This window comes from Typopeltis vanoorti, chromosome 1, assembly GCF_054136105.1.
Source record: "Typopeltis vanoorti isolate ZY-2024b chromosome 1, IOZ_Tvanoo_1.0, whole genome shotgun sequence".
Taxonomy (NCBI): Eukaryota; Metazoa; Arthropoda; class Arachnida; order Uropygi; family Thelyphonidae; genus Typopeltis; species Typopeltis vanoorti.
This window is the reverse complement of record NC_143549.1, coordinates 142,166,707-142,179,658: the sequence shown is the minus strand read 5'-3', so window position 1 is coordinate 142,179,658 and position 12,952 is coordinate 142,166,707. Positions and strand designations below refer to the sequence as shown.

Sequence of the window (12,952 nt, the reverse complement as noted above, 5' to 3'; positions counted from 1 at the left end):
CCCCATACGACCTATCGTCAGACCAGAAGCTCCGTTTGAGGTATGGAGCGTGGATTGTATCGGACCGTTAGAACCCCCATCGGGAAGAGGACATCGATTCATAATATGTGCTGTTGATTTATGCACTAGATGGGCCGAAGCCATACCTGTCAAGGAAATAAGTGCTAAAACTACATGTAACGTTCTAATGAGGATATTTACTCAGACTGGATTTCCTAAAATGGTCTGTACCGACCAAGGTACGAATTTCACATCTAAACTCACTCAAGCTTTTGAAGATCTGCTAGGCATAGCTCCACGTTTTTCCACTCCAGGACATCCTGAGAGTATGGGCGCTGTTGAACGTTGGAACAGAACTTTAAAAGAGATGATGAATAAGAATATACAGGAACATGGAAGAAACTGGGATTTACATCTTCCCTATCTTCTATTCGCATACCGAGAAGTACCACATAGCACTACTGGGTTATCACCTTTCCAGTTGGTATATGGAAGATTACCTCCAGGCCCCTTATCTTTGTTAAAAGAAATTTGGACTGGTGGACGAGTCATCCCAACTGCTGCCTCTCGCTCGGTTGAAAATTATTTACAAGAGCTTCTTGAAAATCTAAGAAAAGCTCATGAAATTGCATCCGAGAATGCCAAAGGGTCTCAAGAACAATACTCCTCCAGATATAATCTTCGTTCCAAAGAAAAATCCTTCATGGTTGGTGAAAAGGTTTTAGTATTGTTACCTTCATCCTCTCATAAGCTTCTAAATACTTGGACAGGACCTGCTACAGTCGTCCAACTTACTAGACCACATTCTGCGAAGGTTGAGATGAAGGATGGAAGTATCAGGGAGCTCCACATAAATAAGCTTCGACCATATATTCAAAGAATTAATCATGTCGGTCTAGTTTTCGAACTAGATGAAGATTTCGGAACACTCCACTATGCACCTGCTGACAAGATGAATAAATCAGTTGAAGATATTAGGAAACACCTTGAGGATATGAAAGCTCTCTTGACGGAAGAACAAAAACAAGAACTTTTTGACATCCTCCGGAAATATGCAGATGTTTTTAGTTCCAAACCTGGTCATGCCAAAGTTGATGGACACTCCATCAAAGTTACAGAGAACCCCTAAGAGACTCAAACCCTATAGGGTGCCAATCACTCTACAAAAGGAAGTAGATCGACAAGTCAAAGAACTGTTAGATATGGGTCTCATTGAGCCAAGTGTCAGTGAATGGGCTCATCCCGTTGTTTGTGTGGCTAAGAAAAATGGAAGTGTCAGACTATGCATTGACTTTAGATTGCTGAATAGTTTTACTATTCCAGATGCTTATCCAATGAAAATAGCTAGAGATTTATTATTTGAGGTAGGACAAGCAAGATTAATCACTGTAGTTGACCTCACCAAGGGATATTGGCAAATCCCTATGGAAAAGGAAGCAAAGCCCTTCACCGCATTCGTGACGCATTCTGGTCACTATCAATGGAATGTCTTACCGTTTGGAATGAAGAACGCTGGAAGCACTTTCCAGAAATCATTAGATAAAGCACTAGCTCCTCATAAGGCATACTGCCGATCTTATATCGACGATTTGGCTATATTTTCTAAAACATGGTCTGAACATCTCACCCACATAGATGAAGTCTTCAAAACATTAAGAGAGGTGGGTTTAACAGTAAACCTAGAAAAATGCGAATTCGGGAAAAATCAAGTGAAGTTCCTAGGTCATTTGATTGGATCCGGTCAACATTCTCCAGACCCAGAGAAGGTCGAGGTTATAAAAGGTTTAGCGACACCAGCAACAAAGAAGGAAGTAAGAAGTCTACTTGGACTGGCTAGCTACTACCGTGACTACATACCACGATTCTCCCAAATTGTATTACCACTGACAAATCTGACTAAGAAAAGTGTCCCAAACAACATTTCTTGGACTACTGATGCGGATGAAGCTTTTACGAAACTCAAGGAAGAGCTTATAAAAATGCCTTCTTTGCATACTCCAGATCTTGACAAGCCGTTCCAGTTGTATACGGATGCATCAGCAACAGCAATTGGCGCATGTTTAGCTCAAAACAACGAACAAGGAAAAGAATTGCCCATTGCTTTCTTCAGTAAGAAACTAAATTCCTGTCAAATGAAATGGTCAACCATTGAAAGGGAAGCTTTTTGCGTCTTGGAGGCGTTGAAAAAGTTTGACACATGGGTATTTGGTGCTGAAATACAGGTAATTTCAGATCATAACCCTCTGACCTATCTAACTAAAAGTGCCCCTCATGGTGCCAAGTTGTCCCGATGGGCTTTAGCCCTACAACGTTATAATCTGACTGTTACATATAGAAAGGGTAGTCGTCACGGTAACGCTGATGCCCTTTCCAGATTAAAAACTGATATAATTAATTAATGCTATTGGATTGTTTCTTAATAATGATTATATATTTTCTTGATGTTTAGTTAATGATAATTATATAGTTTTATTTTGTGTGTGTGGGAGCTGCATCGCACCATAAAGCTCTCACCTCATTTCTTGTATTTTAGAGTCAATTACTCGCCTGAGTTTTTTTTTTTAGATGCAACATCGACACTCCTGTGACGGATGTGCTTCCCCCAAAGGGAGCTGTAAAGATTTTTGTCACAAAGACTTGCGAATTCTCTTTAAAACTGTGTACTTTGGCGAGGAGGCGCTGCAGTCGTGACAGAAGCAGACGACGCTTAGGACTTGATTAGCAAAGTTTCCGCTGTGTGTGGTATCCATTTTTTTTAAATGTGCCCGAAGTGAAAGAATAAGTACAACATTAGTGTTTGAAGGCAAATTATAATGTTTTTGTAGTTTCAAGAATCTTGTAAAGCAAGTTTGTGTCAAGTTTTTCAGAAATAAATAACATCACTAGAGTTACATCAGTGAAATGCGTATGAATGTGTTCTAAAAGTATACGTATAAGCGAGCATTCATTCTGCGTAATGATCAAGACTTTCACCAGCTTTACCACTCATCACAAGTCCGAATTTTACTATGGGCAATGAAAAATTTAATACAGATATCAGGTATATTTACCAAGATACAAATCAGCATACTTCTCCCTAAATAAGCTTCATTTATTATAAACTTCATAATCAGTGGTGAAAAATTGAACGACAGTCATATTCTTTATGTGGAGGGCACCTCACGCCATTAGCAGACTGAATGGGCAGGTGATGAACTTCATATGTTCACGTCTACAATTTTATTTTTAAACTACTGCCCGGAATGGAGGGAGCTGACGAGTCTCAAACATTCAGAATGAATGGTCATAGGCAATTTTGAATTATTGCTAAAGACAATGAGGCAACTGTAATTATGCTTGTTAATTGGGTATATATCTTCTGGCCAGTTTGCATGCCTTGTGAGATGAAAATTAAACATTACGAGTTTCGGGAGTAACAAAAACTCAACTGGCTTAGTTTGAGACTAACTTAACTTATCCGAAAAACTGTGAAGACTCGAACTCAAGTCTTTCCCACCGAAGGTCATCGCAGATACCCACTGAACTACGGTGGCTCCCCATTCAGCATGCATACACTATCAATCTCAAGGTGGGAAGTGTGCGAACGTACTGGTCAGGTTTATACAGCGATGGCGTGCTCCTAATAAGCAGGGGTTTTGGTATTCACCTGTAATTCCATGTAGCTCGGAGGTCACATTTGTACTGGTCGCCAGGGAGATGTTTCTAGGAAAAGTGTAATTTCCATATTAATGTCACGAGCACTGCATTCATCCCTCTTCTCTCTTCTTATAAACCAGAAATAACATGTTGATATATCAGCTGCTCTCACTCAAACTAAGTGCTCCTTCAAGCCTATCGTGTGAAGCTGTCACTATGACAACGAATCCTCATTACCATGTGATTTTTCGCCCTGTAGGTAAGCGAGATGAGGTTCAGAAGCAATGATAGACATTTACCGTTTGAACAATGACGCTTAGCTTACAGCACTACAACTCCAATGAAACAGTTGCATATTAAAATACCACCAGTTTAAAAATTTTATAGCAGTTTAATAATCAAAGTAACTTCGCTTAATGAAACCTATGATGAGAATTCAAAAACAACTTTTAGGAAATATATATTGCAGCCAGAAAAGAAATGACTTTCTATTTTTCTTTCAGTGAAAGTGTTCATTATATAAGAAAAATGATGTAAAGTAATCCTTAAATTTATGGATTTGGACACCTTTTTGTTTATTGCTAAATAAACATCTTTTAAGTCTATTAATAATAACTTTTTGTCGTTTTTTTCAATTATTTGCTACGTCTAAAAACTGGAAAAAGAACATACGATGATATGAGTCAGAAACTTTTAGAATAAAGTAATATTTCTACAAAACTCATTTTGCAGTGATGAGGATACTGGAAGTATATCATCGCTGTAAAATGTTTTTTTTTTTTTTTTTTTTTCAGATACAAGTGATGCTTTTTATCATAGCTTCGCGAAATGAAATACACACAGTCCTTTGAGCGTCCGTAGCTCAGTATAGACAAAGCCCTTTGGTCGGAAAAACCTGGGTTCGATTCCCATCAGTGACAGAAGGAACCTTCATCTGGTCTCTTTTGACTAAAGGTGAGTTAGCCAATCTCATATGGAGGTAGGGGATTGTTCGTCCCCAAGAACAGGTAAATCGGCCCCATGAACACACATGCATTACAGTCACGAATACGTCCCAGCCATGTGCCGGTTCCTAGCCCGGATAAAATGGGGTGAAGCAATGGTGAAGTGTAAAAAATCTCACCAGGAACACTTTGTGGACAAAAGCCTACAAAGTCGCCTAGGGTCGGAAACGACTGAAGGAAAAAACCACTACCATACTACCTTTATATAATAAATTTGATAATGATATAGGATGAGCCTTCGTAACTCAGTCGATTTCGAATCCAGGTCTTTCCAGCCTTCGGTTGGAAAAACCTGGACTCTAGGAAGCGAAGGACCTTTATTAGGGCTTTAAGTGAAGAAGAGTCAGCTGGCCTCATACGGTGAAAGTGATTTTTTTTTCTCCCGAAAAACTCTGGTTTTTCATCCCGCATACAAGTAAACTGGCCAAGAGAACACTCGCAATTTACACACAAATACTATAGAAGGGCTAACCAAACTATCCGGGATAACGATTAGAAAATTAGTGATGTTTTGGACGGCCGTGGGCGCTTAAGGGCCTATTAAGGACGTGGAAGAAGAATAACATGAGAGAAGTAACCTTGAGAGATGCACGCGACTAAATCTACCTTTCAAGCGTTGCTAGGGCAACTTCAACGCAGCAGTTGTATACGTGTTGGCAATATTATTTGACAGGAATAATCTCAAGTATTATTTTTGTATAAGAATAAATACAGTATTTGTATCATTTCTGATGTAATAATTTAGTGAGTAAAGCTTTTGATTATCGTATAGCCTTTTGATCATTGTGTATATCACCGTTACTTAAAGTGTGTTATAAGGAACCATAGGGTGGTTTCGTGAAAACATCTAGGGGTTGCAAAGCGCATACAAACATTTAGAACTTGTATGCGCTTTGACATCTCAAGTTCTAAACATTTAGAACTTGAGATGTCATCATAATCATCAGTGGCTCTAACAGGCACTGAAGCGCCCACGACATTCCAAGAATTCCTGGATTTCGTAAAGGAATCCGAGGAAAGGTTATTAGACCTATAAGTATTCTTTTGCCTGTAAATTGCGTTTTGCTGGTCGGTTGGCTTGATTGAGAGACGAAAAACCCGAGTTTCTGGGAGGGAAAACCCTGTCATCTCCGTAAGACTGGCTAACTCCTCTCAGTTGAGAAGCCCTGATAAAGGTTCTTTGTGTCCTAGACAGGATTCGACCCAGGTCTTTCCAAACAAAGAGCTTTGTCCCGACTGAGCTATGGAGGCTCCCTGTATGAAATGTAGTTTCTGGAAAAAAAAAAAAAAAAACTGTTCAGTGAACTAAGCAAATACCAAATTTTATTTAAATAACTTATTTCTAGAACAGTCATGTTACTTTATTGTTTTTATTGAAATATTTCGCATGTAACGGTTCTGTCATAATTTCTTCCAGAGAATTTTTTATGAAAATTTTCATATGGATTCCCTAGTCTCAACATTAAAAAAAAAAAAAATGTTCTACATCTGTTTTGTAACGCTTTTAGAATATAATAATAATATTAATGTAATAATATAAATGATAGAATGTAAACGAAGCGTGATTATATTTTACAGCATAAAAGCTGTAGGAAATTTTTTTTTCTCATTTTAAATGTGATATAAGCCTAAAAATTACTACAGGAAAAAACATAATGTGAGAGGGAAATGCAGTGGTGTGTAAGCCTATCTAGATAATTAAAATAAACTCTTATATCATAAAAAGTATAAAGCTGTTGTTTTTTTCTTTTCTCCTGACGCTTTCGTCACTGGCTAGAATTACTTTAATGTCAAACGTGAAGACAACCGGGAAAGAGGTAGACGATTGATGTTAATTCCCACCAGATGTCTCCGCCTAGGTGTCGCTAATGGACTCCCGTTGACTTTATGCAAAAAAAAAAAAAAAAAAAAAAGCTACCTGCACCTTAAAAGTAATCGTTTGCAGACACTACAAAGACATGAATATCATGAAGTCTTTTAGAAGACACATAAAGGTGTTATGATAGAGATTTAAAAAGTGCCTTTATCTTTAGGATGCGAACTTCAGACAGTGTTTACAGGATCTAATTAGAAAGCTTCAAATATGCGAGCTCAGCAGAAGAAAAATGGGCCAATTAAAACACGATTAGCGTTGTCGTGCTATGTGACTTTTTTTTTTCTTTTTTTTTTTTTTACAAATGTAATAGAACCTATTCGGTAATACGTGTTTGATGTGTAAAAGCATTTCCTATTTCTTTAGAATTGAGATTTAATGTCGTTTCTATTAGGACCAGACAGCATCAATCTGCAACTACAGATGTCGTTACGTACTCATTTTTGAGTCTTGTGGAATAAAGAAAATATCCTCCGCTACAGCTTATCTATAATTGACTTTGATAAAATACCAATACTCATTACACTTTTTAAAAACGAAAAAAAAAAAAATTAAAGTGGAGGATTTAAACATCAGATTTACCTCTCACATAATACCAGTGATGTCATCTATTTAAGTGCAGTAATACGGAAAATAAATCAGCAATGCGGACTTTTTTTTTTTCGTCCTGTAATATTGAACTAAAGGAATCCAAATAACTTGAACTGGCTCGTTTACATGCGTGAATGAAACTAGTGTGCACAGAAAAATATATCAAAAGTTAAAAATATATACAAATAATTATTTTTTTTTTTTTTTTCAGAAAATAAAATGGGAATGTTTTGAAAGCAGAGAATAAGGAGGGATTCCAAGTCAAATTTTGCACAAATAAATTCTTCTGATATTCATTTTGTTCCATCGTTATACTTAGCAAACAATAAGTTTAGTTCTAAGCCAAACAGTGCGCTGTGTCTGTTTGCTAAATAAGCAGGGAAATGATCGTAGACATTCACAAAAATAAAACTGAGTTCACATTATTCTAATAGTGACATTCATCGCAAATTGAACCAGACATTTGGGGCTGATGTACTGCCTTTTCTTTAGAAACGTTTGAAATTAAAAATGGTTTGATTAAAGCCAAAGTATTCCGTACAACTAGAATAGAGTCATCATACTGCATCACTAGAAATCGTTTTGCCAGCTACTGCAAATTAACCAATTTAAATCAAACTTAACACAAAAGAACCAATTCATCTAATCGTAAAAATATGTTCATCCACTATGGAGAAATAAGATAAGCACGAACCAACAGAGAAACACATACACACGTGAAAACATTAGCACAACTTTATCTTAAAACATTATGAAATAAAATGCAAAATAAAACCAAAAATAAACTAATCATGTGAGTTCAAACTGACGCAAGTTACCTTACCACTTGTATTGTATTATATAATCGCTTAGCTCAGAACAATGAATTTCATGAAGCATATCTGCATTCCCAACTGTATAATCGACACGTTAATAAAGCAAAGGCGTTTATATACTCCATGACTTTACAACAGTCTAATTAATTAATCGTTGCTTTAATTTATAGCTGCGTTAATTATATCCAAGTTAACTTCACACATCCGATTTTGTGTGTGTGGGTTTAATTAAATTCTTCTGCATCTAATAGCAACCGTAATTGCTACAGTCGCACGTAGAGTACTTCCAGTCCCGCATATAAACTTAGGCATTTGAGACCTGTCACTGACCCGACTATTTAGAAGCACCATTGCTTTGCGGAGCACAGCAACTTCGAAAACCCTTACTCCACGGCCTTCGTTCTTAAAGTTCATAGTTTAATGATATGCAGAAATATAATTGTGAGCATCGGAGTGAACTGTTCCAGTATCACAACATGCATTTAGCTATAACATAAAACGCCATCTAGTGCACAAATTAAAAAATGAACTATAAAATATAATATATAAAACAAACAATGGTGCTGACCTAGGACAATAAGATTTCGATAAAGTGTATCCATGGATACACATTTAATCCAGTTATAGTGAAAATTCGTATAACCATTGAAACTTAACTAGTATGATTATATTAGTTATTTAAGATCGATTCATCCCCGTTTCCTAAAAATACATAAAATGAAGTTTACATAGCTTCAATGTAAAAACTCTAATATAAACGGTGACGTCATCAGGTATTACAGGTTTCACCCTTGTTTCTTGATCTCCACCCACAAATAGTCCTTCACCTTCCTTCTTTCTTAAAACAGATCAAAGAAGTAGAGAGGTGACCGTGGGTGGAAATGAGAAGACAAAAAAATCAAGTGGGAGATAAATAATGGAAAGAAGAGTAGCAAGGGCGATATGGGAAAGCAGAAAATGCCCAATGTTAGGAACTACAAAGGTCGGATCGCGTCGAAATTCTGTAATACACGCCGAAATAATAAATCATACATAACAATGAATATGAAATATATAATTTATATAATAATATTGTTGTCTACATAAATCTATTTTCCGAAGATTTTTTCTTGTTTCTTCATTTCCATATATGAAGCAATACGTCACGTGATAAGCTCAGAGAACTCGAATGACCTCATTGCAAAATGGAGAACGCCTCCGCACGTAAGGAAGTCGAGACATCAGCTCGAATCTCGTCTAGAATGCGAAGACTTTTCAATCAAAAAGGCTACCGGGCTTCTAACGAGGTTCCAGAATTTCTTCACCAAAAAAAAAAAAAAAAAAAAAAAAAAAAAAAAAAAAAAAAAAAAAAAACACAGCCAAATCACCAAATTAACAGACATGATATCCATAGCTTAGTTGTTTTGGCCGCAATAACAACCAACCTACCTTATTCCATCCAGAAGGGAAGAAACAGTTGACATGAGGGAAGTCGACACAGAAGAAGCTAACTATGAGACAGAAGCTCCTCAATGTAGAATTCAGCATTGTTATGTTAGCGGGATTTTAAGCGACAGCTGTTTGTCAATTCAAAAAGTTCATTGGTGTGAATTTATTAAAAATTTTATTAGAACCATTTATTATTATTATAAATGGTTTTTTTCTTCCTAATAATATATGTTATTAGGAAGAAAAAAAACCACTGGCACAACAAAGAAGAACAGAAAAAAAAATTCTTCCCTCACCCACAGTATGTTTTTCAGCCTTTCGTCTGTTTGCTATATGCATGGCTTTACTTCGTATTTAAAGGCTCAGGAACCAAAGCGAGTGGAAATACGAGATAAAGCCATGCATATAGCACGTTTCACACAGGGAACAATCATACATACACATACATGTTCCGATGTGCAAAAAATGCATTCTTGGAAGAGAACATTTCAATAAAAAAAAAACGAAATCAAGAGTGAAAGAAAACAGGAAGAAAGAAAATAACAAATAAACACCAAGATCAGATTAATGTGGTCGTCAAATTCCAGGATGAAATTCATCTCGCCGAGTAACATAAGGATAGTTCATCATCGAAACAATTGCTCAAACCGTGAAATATGTGTTTGTTATAGAGGGTTGAGCTGCAGGTTGGATCCGCTCCGCTGAGGACATTTGATAACTGGAAGAGGACAGAAGATATTTTTCGAGTAGAAGTTGACTTTTTCGCTGTCAGGATTCCTTTATCATCCTTGGGTCAAAGTAAGGAAAGTATTCCTCATTCCTATTAAATTCCTATCAAGATATAAGAGACTGGAATAGTCCATTTGATTTTCAAATATTGTAATTCATTAGAAATTAAAGTAAATTAAAATATCCCAGAAATCCTCTTTTTTGTGTTATTTTATAGTGGGACCACTCTGTTTACATTATGGTGGCCTTGAATAAAATATAGTAAAAATAGGTTTAACTATGAAAGATTCACGTTTACATGAAAATGCAAGAAGGGTTGCTATTCTTTTCTTTCAAGTTTCCGTTGCAATGGTCAGAGGACGTGCTGTAGTAGAGTGGGCAGGAGTTTGATATAGATAAATGAAATAATAATATAAAAAAAAAACATTGAGGTGAAGCTGGGATTACCGAAATCTACTGAGAAGAAGATTTGGTAATTGGGAGTAGACTGAAGTTATTCCTCATAGAAAATAACTTTTTTTTTTTTTCATTTTCAGGATTCCTTCGTTGTCCTTGGACCAAGCTAGAGAGTAAGGGAAGTATTCCTTATTCCTATTAAACTCCTACCTAGCCACTATTTCTTACTTAAAGGACGGTGGATAGACGCAGTAATAGCAGCATACAAGAAACAGCACCGCTCCTGCATCAATTCCTAGTAAGTTTACGTTTCCTATGCTAACTAAATATGCTTAAGTGAATGAGAATAGTTTTCCAACCTCACATAGCTTCGTTACTAACTCCATCCAACATTAGATTGTGGAGTAAATTGCTCGCATTACAAGAATTTTCATGATTGGAATATCTTCAAAATTCCTTATATTCTTTCAGTACTAATTGTGTTATTACATTTTAATGTGCTATAACGTGTGTAAAGCTGGCCTTGTTGCGGGTTCGAATCCGGGCATGGATGTTTGTGATTGTCTTTGGTGTAGAGGGTATCTGCAATCCTACCATGTTAGCAGAAGGCTTCACTTCACTTCCCGTACCATACGGCATTCATTGAATGCCGTATGGTACGGGAGTGACCATACGGCATTCAATGGCGTCGAAATTTCAGCATTATAAAACTAGATCCTCTAACGTTCATTCTCTTGATGAGCGTTTCTGAATTCTCACTACGTCTCTAAATTTCATACAGCTTTTCTATTGGAGAAAAAAACTGGGAATTTCGATTGCCCTTTTGAAGAAGAAGACAGATATAGTTATTAGAAACTAATTATTAATTAAAATTAACAATTAAAACAAGTATTAATTGCCAAGGACAGGTAAATTTGCGTGCTTTGTTGGCGTATCCGCTCTCTAACCAACAGGTCACGAGTTCCAATTCTCCCAATTGGCATGGATGTTTTCTGATTGTTTTTAGATGGGAGATGAATTTCATCGTCAGGTGTGAGGCTCCTCGTTTTTGGAGACCTGAAGTGGCTTGAAAAAAGATCCAGGTTTGGTGGATAGAGAAAGTTTCTGTGATATGTAAAAAAATAAAAGTATAAAAATATATAAAATTTATTTTAAAAAATATAAAAAGTGTCCTTAGCCCATCCGCAGTACAAATGCAACCACCTTTCGTTGGTGGGAGATTAAAAATATACTTAGTATTCAAAATTATCCTGTCATATTCTTTAAGAGAGAGGGGGAGGATAGTATCCACTGTATGTTTCTAGAATACAAAAAAAATAAAAAAAGGAAGAAAAATCGTGCATAGTCCGTCCACCATCCTGATATTAAGGAATTGCTGTCAGCAATATCACAAGGACTACAACTCTCTTCACTAGAATTTCCTTGATTTAGGAAAAATCAAAAAAAAAAAAAATCTTATAATCCCTTACCGGAAACAATAGCCTCTATTCATGTAAAACGATGTCCATTATGCTTATTCTGCATCAGGTGAACATGTAGGCGCAAAATGCAAACAAAAACTAGAATCGTCGTTTTCCTTAAGAATCTGGTTTCCTGTTCTGTGCAACAGTTGAATGTGTACGTGATTAGCAAAGGGTTAGCCGCTAGCTTCTCTACAGGTGATCTTTACGTCACTATCGCGCCATCTTTATAGTCTCCTTTTAACGATAATTAGGTCAGTAGTTCAATTAACCTCAGTGGTATGCATTACAGAAATTCCATCTTACTGAAGTTCCATGTGCGTAAATTCATTAAGTAACTTAATAATGACTAACAGGTCATGCCTTAACAGAACCTACTTTAAGATGAAAGGAATATGAATCCAAGGATATCCTCATGTTTGGGGGAGGGGGGGGATCATATATTATTTATTAAAAGAAAGCAAAGATGCATTTTAACAGAGCATCTTGCCATCAGTTAATGTTCTAAAGCAGAACATTTCTTTCTTTTTTTAATCAGCACAGGCGATCAGCAGTTTAGAAATATTCTAAACGGCAAAGGAGAAATTTAATAAAGAGAGTAGGAACTCCAGCAGGAGTCGCCGTTTGCTTTCAGGTGAAATACTGACGACGATGGAAATCAGTAAATTAAATAGCAATAAAAAAAATAGCTGAGATCGATCTATCAGTGGAATTTCAAGGCAGCCATATCAATCAGAAAAGGCAATTTCATTCTTGCTTCGTTTATACTTAAGTACATTGGTTTTCCTGCGATCCTAACACTAAGAGATATAAAATATCTAAATGTTTGCTTATGTATCGTATTATAGATATTGTTATATCAAAAAATGCTCTATTCAACAAAAATGTTAAGATACTTCCACAATTTTAAAAGGCAAGAAATAAGTATGGGAATGCCAATATAAAATCCACCTTATGCTAGTGGATTCGTTAGTAAAAGCAAAACAACATGTCTTCATGGTTCGAGATGGGTGCAGAGGT

At 36.3% G+C, this 12,952-nt stretch overlaps 1 protein-coding gene across 1 annotated transcript in view; it reads right to left on the bottom strand.

The window, feature by feature from the left end:
* Positions 1 to 12,952, bottom strand: part of LOC150110491 (uncharacterized) — a 330,267-nt gene that overhangs the window by 77,726 nt on the left and 239,589 nt on the right. The gene's annotated exons all lie outside the window — the stretch shown is intronic.